Source organism: Pteropus medius, unplaced genomic scaffold, assembly GCF_902729225.1.
Source record: "Pteropus medius unplaced genomic scaffold, Ma_sr-lr_union100, whole genome shotgun sequence".
Taxonomy (NCBI): Eukaryota; Metazoa; Chordata; class Mammalia; order Chiroptera; family Pteropodidae; genus Pteropus; species Pteropus medius.
The window spans coordinates 10078230-10086300 of NW_024355008.1; the positions used below are offsets into that span (position 1 = coordinate 10078230).

The 8071-nt window shown below is 38.3% G+C and overlaps 1 pseudogene; it reads right to left on the reverse strand.

The window, feature by feature from the left end:
* Positions 1–1574: 1574 nt before the first annotated feature.
* Positions 1575–1692, reverse strand: LOC120598238 (uncharacterized; annotated as a pseudogene).
* Positions 1693–8071: the final 6379 nt, after the last annotated feature.

An 8071-nucleotide genomic window follows, 5' to 3' on the forward strand; every position in this document is an offset into this window, starting at 1 on the left:
ATGATAGGTTTGGGTCAATGAAGAGTCATTCTTCTCTTTTCCAGAGTAAATGTAATTTTTGCTTGTGTTCTAATTTGTTTTTCCTTATTACAAATAGATAAGAGTAAGTGAAATAAATTTGCATTCAATACCACTAATGTGACGTAAGAACTTCATATACACATATATGTGTACATACATGTATATATATATATGTATGTGTGTATGTGTATATATATTTAATATATTCATTTAAAAATGTTTAGAAGTTATTAATGACTAACCTAATTGTACTTGATAGCTATGACTTTCATTTTATCAAATCCTTTTTTCTGTATACAAAGAAGTTCTCAAAATATTTTTGTCCTTGTAAGTCCTAGATATAATATCTTGACTCAAGGGTGATTTTTGAGACATTGAAAATGTTTATCAATATCAAGCTTTATAAAAAGCTTGAAAAATATAAATATGATAACCATTTTTTAAGTTGTACTCTGTTCTGGTCACTTCGTATATAGTATCTCATCAAATCCTGATAACACTCTACAAGATGGGTATTGTTATCCTTATTTTACTGATGAGAAATTTGAAGCTCAGAGAAGTTAAGTGATTTCCTCAAAGTGGTAGGGATGATGAAATTTTCATTCAAAGCTCGTTGGCTCCAAAGACCTTGTTCTTTTCACTCTTTCACTCTTCACCTGTGACACAGCTCAGAAGTCAATCCTTAAAGGACTGAATAGTCTTTGGTTTCGGAATGGTCAGTTTGACATTTTTAGCTGTTATCATCTCATCAATTAATTCAATGAGCATTTATTTATACCTATAGATGTTAGAAAATATGACAGGATCCAGTGTGGCTGTATCAGTTATTTTACATACATGCTTAAGTAGTTAATTTGGGGAGTAAAAAACGTGACTGTGGGGAATTTGTTCATGTCATCCAGTCCTGGTCTAATTTTTTTCTTTCTATGAAAACGAAATAAAATAATTTAAAGCCTAGGAGAAATTTTAAGTTAGCATAGTATATTGAGGCACAAATATGTATTCATTTATATCCTAATCTAATTCAAAGGACACCTGCAGGTTTTATTGATTAGGTATTTTAGGAATAACTCTGTTACCTTAATTGGTTCTCATATAATTACATGGAGATTAATTTTCACTCTGAGTATAAAATCACAGGAATCAAATAAAAATATTTATTGAGTGTCTACTGAGTGTGTGCACTGTGAAATGAGAATTGAAAAAATCCAGTGAGATCATCATCTTTGTCCTCCATTTAAGAACAATGTCATTTTTCTTCAGAATTTCTTCCAGAATCTTGTCTGATGTAATTTTGACTATTTTATCCTAAATCACAAATTTTGCCAGAGAAATTTAATTGTTTTTCTAAATGAGCAACCTGATTCCTTTTTTCATCCACATGGAAAATCCTCTTGTTCTTACTTTCGAAACCACCATTCTATTGTAAGCCCTAACATTAGGATATAATAGAAGGCATATGCTTTTTTTGCTTATCCAGCCCTGTTCCCTATTCTGTTTGCTGTTGATAGCTTTCTGGTTTTCTTTTTGAGAATCTCTCTCTTTTTTTTTTACACCTACAGCACTGGTCTTCCTAGGTGGTCTCCCATGCAAGTACTAACCAGGCCCGACCCTGCTTAGCTTCTGAGATCAGACTAGATCAGGTGTGTTCAGGGTGGCATAGCCATAGACTGAGAATCTCTTAATATCCCTCTCAGACACGGAATATAGTGGGTCTGACACCAATTGCAGTCTCTAACAAAGACCATATAATCTAAGCAAAACTAGTTAAAACTTTGTTTGCCTTGATAGATTTAGGGATGGGAACGTGACCAAGAGAAACTCTTTCCCAAGATTTTCTGGAATTATTGAGGGGGAGAAACGCTTTACCCTTAGAAGATCTAAGTCTGCATCTCCTGGATGCCACTGTGTGGATAGAGGCCAACACAGAAGAAGGTAAGGATACGGCAGGGGGGGAAGAAAATTATAAACTAAATCTAGCTTACATCATTTCAGCCTTCGATTGGACTTTTCTAATATATGAGCCAATAAATTACGATTTCGAAATAACGAATTTGAATTGGACTTCAGGATTTACAACAAAAAAATTGCAAGACAAATATACATAAGCACCTGACCAAATACATCAATAGGAAGAAAGGGAGAGCACTACACTTGTTGTACAGTCCTTGCCTTTGTCATCTAGTTCTGCCCTTATCATTTACATCATTTCCCTCTAACGCATTTCCTTGCTTTTAGCAGCTTTACTAAGGGACTAAAGGGGAATTTAGTTTGAAAAAGCCTCTCTTTGCAATCTGTTCTAAACTTGAGCTACCACTGATTGAATAATTTTGAGACTTGCCCAAGGCACCTGAAATGAAGAGTGGTACAGGAATTGTATTTGTATAAGATCATTCTATTTTGGGACTTTCTTCTGTAGTGCTTCTAAGCTTTCTGTCACGTTATTTTGTTCTTATAGTTCACAGAAACTTGACAGCTGTCAGTCAAGATTTGATGCAGTCACAATACCATTAATTAATGTGCCTGCAAAGAGTCTGAGAAGAAGATGCTGGTTGCTTCCTAGCACATGAGTTCATCTGTCTTCACCAAGCACTAATTAACTATTCTGTTTGGAGAGTGCTCCACACTGTGACAGAAAACAAGGGCCTTCAAATAAGATTCTGATGAGAAGTTTTGTATGGCTTGTCCAGTTGTGCCACCAAATCTCTTACAGCTTTACTTTTCTCATGACGTTTGGCATTCACACAGACTGGCACGGTCAGGACATATGGTTATAGCCTCACCTGGAACAGTGTTCCTATCCTTCAGAGCTCTCATTCCAGTCTGTGATTGTGTATTGTATGAGGTTTTGATGAATGCTTACCTACCCCTCTACACTGTTAGCTCTAGGAAACTAACTCACCTTTAAATCTGTAGTACCTAGCACAGCATATGAGGGCATTCTGTGAACATTTGTTGAAAGAATGAATACATAAATAAGTAAAAAACAAAAGGCATAACGTCACACTTCAGGAGATACATGAGAAGAACCAGTTGGTAAAAGATGGTGATGACAGGAAGCAGAATACGTCTGTAGTGAGAAACAGAAATGTCTTTCACTGAGAAAGAGTAAGCATTCCACCTGCAGGACCCCTTGTGTCTAGTCTTTGAACTTGAGTGTGAGTGACTCAATTGTAAAACTGCAGTAGAGGCTACAGTGCCTATATTTCTCTGAAAATAAAGAGTATTCGGGAAGACCTTGCTGAAAAGGGGGTGAGGTAGGGAAAAAGGAAATAAAGTCACAAATTCATAAATCTTGGTGCTAAAAATGAGTTGAGAAGACGACCTTGTACAGCCTCCAGCCTTCACAGAGGAATGTTTGCATTTATACAAGCGGTATCCATAAGGATTTGGTGACATTTATGAAGTTCAAAGTCATGACTTTGAACTTATCTACAGAAGTCATGACTTTGAACTTATCTACAGAAAATGATTTGAATCTGTTTGAAAAACTAGCCTGTTTAGACTCTTCCCAGAGTACAATTAAGCAGTTAGTTCCCTGTTAGCTTGGAAGTAGGTCACCCTAAAATTTTGAAACTTGTCTTGGAAAATAACTGAGATGCGAGTGGAACAAAAAACCATGTCTGTCCACACTGGGGGAATTTCCCACAGCTGTGATGTGGCGCTAATGGGAGATGTAGGGTAAGTGTGGGAAGAAGTGTTGTGGTATCAGTCATATGGGGTGCTGCAAATTCCCTCTTTAATCAGCAGTAACTACACCACAAAACACCAGTATGTGTTGCCTCATGGAAGGAAGTTAAATTACATATAATGCAAAGCATGACTTGTGATTGGTGGTTTCAAAAAGCTCTCTGGAGGAGCTCCCACTGGCAATGTTGGGGTTCTACAGGTGGCTGTGAGCATGAGCTCAGTGCCATCCAAAGACACCTTCACCCATACACTGCCATGAAAAGATATAAGTAGTGGAAGGAGTCGTGGGTTTTTCCACCCGGCTAAATCCTAAATAGAAAGAGCCTGTTCTGAAGGGAGGCGAGCTGTGTGAAGACTGGCCGCGAGCACCACAGCATTGCAAATATGGTGCAGAACTGAAATCTATCTAATCAGGATTGTCAAATATCTACAAAAGATCTGGGGAACCCACCCTCCCTTTTAACCCCAAGGCAACACAGATGCTGGAAGCTGTCTATGGAAGGACACAGGAATCAGAGTGGTTCAGAGGGCCTGTCATGGGGTCATAGGTGTGAGCAGTCAGGGGGCACCCCGTAGTCAGTTTCTTCTGCTCTTTCGCTGCAGGAGCCACAGCTTGCACCCAGGAAGTGAACACTGATTAAATCCCAATGCTAGTTGAAGAGAAATGTTGTAGATTAACCTGTGACATGGCCTTGAGGGCACTATGAGATGTGGCACAGCCTAGCTTCCTCAGTTAGGGGGAGCTTCACCAAAGTGAGCACATTAAGCTCATTCTCTACATTTAAAGTGGGCTCTAGGAGCAGGACGGGGAGACAGAGGCAGGTGAGTGGTACAGGGCAAGCCTATGGATGGTGGGAATGGGTGAGGCCTGGATGTCTTCTGGAATGAACAGGCAATTAAATAGTTTTTAATCAATAATGAATGTTAACATTCTTCCTCAAACAGCCAAAGGAAGAATTGTTCTGTACCCACCCCCTTACCAGGCCATGCTAGGATGAGACCAGGCAAGCAAGAAGCAATGAAAGTGGCCACTTCTCTGTGGAAAGCAGCTTTTGTGCAGTCATGTACCTGAGCCTGCTCTTGCCAGGCATGCTGCTGGCCCTGTACCTCCAGGTTCCCCTCCTCGCCACTTACAACTACAGATTGAGAGGTCTGCCTGACCTGTTCTAGACATATACTTCCTGAACTTTAATGTGCCTATAAGTTACCTGGGGATGTCATTAGAATATAAATTCTGAGCCAGCAGGTCTGCGGTAGAGCCCAAGATTTTGCAATTCTAACAACCACACAGACCATATTTTCAGTAACAAGATTGTGAACAAATGGTTTCCAAACTTTGCTTCATATCGGAATCACCTGTGGATCTTGCTAAAGTTCAGATTCTTACTCAGTGGGTCAGGGGTGGAGCCCAAGATTCTGCATTTCCATTAAGTTCCCAGGGGATGCCCATGCTGCTGCTCTCTGGGCCACACTTCAAGCAGCAAAGTCTTAAGACTGCTAGTTCTCAAGTCTGAGTGTGTCTAGGAGACACTTGGGGAGCTAATAAAAATAAAGATTCCTGATTTCCTCCCACAGAGAATGTAATAAACACTTTCTAGGAGAGTCTGAAAATGTGAAGCTTGAGATTTTTTTATTTCTATGACAGTTATAATTAAGGGAGAAAAAAAACATGTTGGATTTTTAAAAATCTTTTTACTTTACTCTATATTGTGACAATTTTTGCATGCTTGTACTTTTTAACATTTTTATTAGATTCTAGAGGAAGCTTGTCAGTCACAAAAGCAAGCAAAAGCTGTTGTTAGATGGAGTCAGTGTCAATCATCTTTAGAACAAGTGCGGGAAGCAGGTAACCTCAGCAGGAACAGGTTGCAACTAAGTTGTGGGCTTTATTAAAATACACTTTTTGAGTGATGTAACTCTTAGTTCTGAACCTCTTAAGCCACAGTTCTATGAAGAGGGCCTATGAATTAATTATTTGGGGTGTGACAAATATGGGAGCCTTCCGGTTCTTCTTCTAACAATGCCCCCAAAGAGCAGGTTTGGACTGGTGAAGAGGAACCTACATATGTACAAACAGTTTATTTGCTTCTTGTGCAACTCAGAAAAACACTGCTAAAGAAAAGGTCATTGTGTGACGTGGTTCTGTAATGTTCAGTTCTTCCTTTTTTTTTTTTTTTTTTTTTACACCCTGTTACTAACAATGTAGTGATTTTCAAGCTGCTCCTGGGAGCTATGGATCCACAGATGTGTCTCTGGAGCCATCCACCAGAAGCCAGCAAAGAGCCTAGTTCTCTGTACCTTGATCCCACATCAGAACATCTGAGCTTTTATTTATATATTCATATATAAATGGGTAGCACATAAAGTTCATTTGAAAAAAAAAAAAAAAGAGTGCCACTATTAACAGCAAAACAAAACAGAACAAAACAAAATGCTTCTGTGAGCAGTAACATTTGGAAGTTGCTGGACTAAATAGGTTTATTGTAAAGCTCTCTGTGTTAGGCTCCACTTTTAGCTTTCCGACTTGCTGACTCTAGATTTTCTATGTGCCTCACCTCAGACCAGACCCGCTGGTGTCATTGCCAATTCTGTCTGGAGCAGGGAGCTTCTCAGCTACCTTAGCACCACCCTCTGGTGAGCATGGTATTCCTAGGTGCTGCCCATATGGGCACCTGGACCCTGTTGTCACCAGCAGGTTGCTGTGGTTCCTACTGACTGGCTTGGGTGTGTGCCTAGTTTCCTGGGGAGGGGCACTGAAGCTTAAGAAAGAGGAAAAGATTTGAAGTCAGACAGACTTAGGGTCTAGTGCTTACTCTGCCATTTCTTAACTCTTTGATCTTAAGCGAACTGTCTCATATCTCAAGATCTGCTTTCCTAGTATAAGAGCATTCACCTTTCAGGGTTGTTATGAGGATTCAATTAAATATGTAAAGAGTCTAGCATATTACCTGACATAAGGTGCTCAATGAATGGCAGCTTCTTTTTAATTGCAACTCAAGGTTTGTGCTGCCAAAATGTCTTTGTTACTTGATGTAACATCAGACATTCCAGACTTCCCAGGGGGTTCATATTTAGTGTCAGATTAGAATTTGAAGTTATTTGAAAGAAAAAGATATTTTATGTTCTGGCACTTAGTTAAGTGTAAAATATTTGGCAAATGCCTCACGATAAAAGAGGAAATTAATTAACCAAAAGCTAATGGGTGTTTGAGGAAAATAATGGAGAAGTTTGAGAGAATCAGACATCAAATGGGAGCTTATTATTTATAGGTTTGTAAACACCTTTGCCCAAATTAGTATTAATTTTTACCTTAGTTATAACTATGTAGTACCAATAAAATATTATTCCAGTTTGAATTCACTGTTTTAACTCCTTATAAAGAAATGTCTTATTGTACGATAAGAAATTCTGCAGTAACATTAGACTTTCAAGATTCGAATTGCAAGGTGACCAACTTATCGTTATCATTATCATTATCTAAATTTTATGGAATTCTTAGATAGCTAGGCATTATGATAAGCATTATGAACACTAATTTCATTTAACCACTCAACGATTCTCTGTATTAGGAAGTATTGCCATTCTTACTTCACAGGGATGGACACTGAAACTTGAGAAGGTAAGCACTTGCCTAGGATAACAAAGCTTGTGAGGGGCAGGATGGCACTAGAAACCTGGTTGAACAACTCCAAGTTCACACTGAAAGTTAGTTAACACTTAAGTACTTTCAGTTAAGATTTAATCAGGAAATTAAAAACAGAGCTCTTTCTAACTCAACAATGGCCCCTCTGTATCTCTCTCTCTTTTTTTTTTCTCTAGTTCATCTATATTTCCAACTAGAAGCAATTCATTTCTCAACATTCAGGCATTTGCAAAATTAAACAAAAGGCAAACTTATCAGTAAATAATTTTGAAGCAAGGAAAAGTGCTTCTATTTCCAAGACAGAGTATTTCTGTAGACATAAACATAATAGCTATGATTATTTCATGCTTTCACCAAGTGGATGACTTGTGTTGTTGCATGTAACACTTATGTTATCCCATAAAGTATCATCATCCTCATGAGAACCAAAGCATAGAAACTCAGAGTTACTTTAATATGGTCACTTTGTTAGTAAATGGTGGAGCTAGGATTCTAGCCCTGATAGATCTGATCCTGAAGAATGAGCTCTTAACCTCTATACTACACTGTCTTTAATTATTGTAAATGATTTATATAGTTATCATTCACATTAGTCTTCATTAGATAGTAAGTACCTTGAAATGTCACTTTTTTTTTCTGTTTCTTTTCACTTTACTACAGGGTCTAGTATAAAGCAGTACACACAGCGAAGGCTCTGAGTGACTTCTAAGATGTTCT